Raw genomic sequence first — 699 nt, forward strand, 5'->3', positions numbered from 1 at the left:
GGTAGGTCATCACTCTTTTCTTCCCCTTTGTCAGCATGGCAACAAGAGGCATCAATGCCCTCATGGGAAATCTTCGTGCGGAACCAACTTGGTAAAAACTCCTCCAAGGTCACTGGATTTCGTGGCTTTTGAGGGTGGTGCATCTCCACTTTTGCTTTCTTCAAATGCCTAACTGGATTCCTTTTTACGGGTCTTTTTACCATCATCTTCCTTGTTGGTTGTTCCACTGATTCTTTTCGTGGGCTCCTTTTGTGGCGCCTACGACGAGTCACCAACGTCCAACCTTCATCATCATTAGGTTGATCGTCTTCGACTTTGTTGTTCTCCAGCAATTCTTGATTTTTGATTCCTTTTAAACTGCATAACTCATCTAGATTGAATGAGCCAAAAGTGATAGAGACTTGGTTCACGCTTGCTTTCTCATCTTCAAGCACGATCTTCTTTTCGCGAGTCAAGTCCATGACTTTGTCCTTGAAGACAAAGCACTTCTCCAGAGGGTGGCTCACAAGTCGATGGTATTTGCAGTAATTTGGGTCATTTGTTTTCCCAGCTTCATTTGGTCGCTTCATCTCCGGAAGCTCGATGAGATTTAACTCGAGGAGTTCTTCGAAAATGGCTGGCACATCAGAATCCAGGAATGGGTACTCTTCTCTTGCATTTCTTTTAGAGTCAGCTTCCACCTGGCTTATCTTGAAACGA

This window comes from Nicotiana attenuata, unplaced genomic scaffold (genome assembly GCF_001879085.1).
Source record: "Nicotiana attenuata strain UT unplaced genomic scaffold, NIATTr2, whole genome shotgun sequence".
Taxonomy (NCBI): domain Eukaryota; kingdom Viridiplantae; phylum Streptophyta; class Magnoliopsida; order Solanales; family Solanaceae; genus Nicotiana; species Nicotiana attenuata.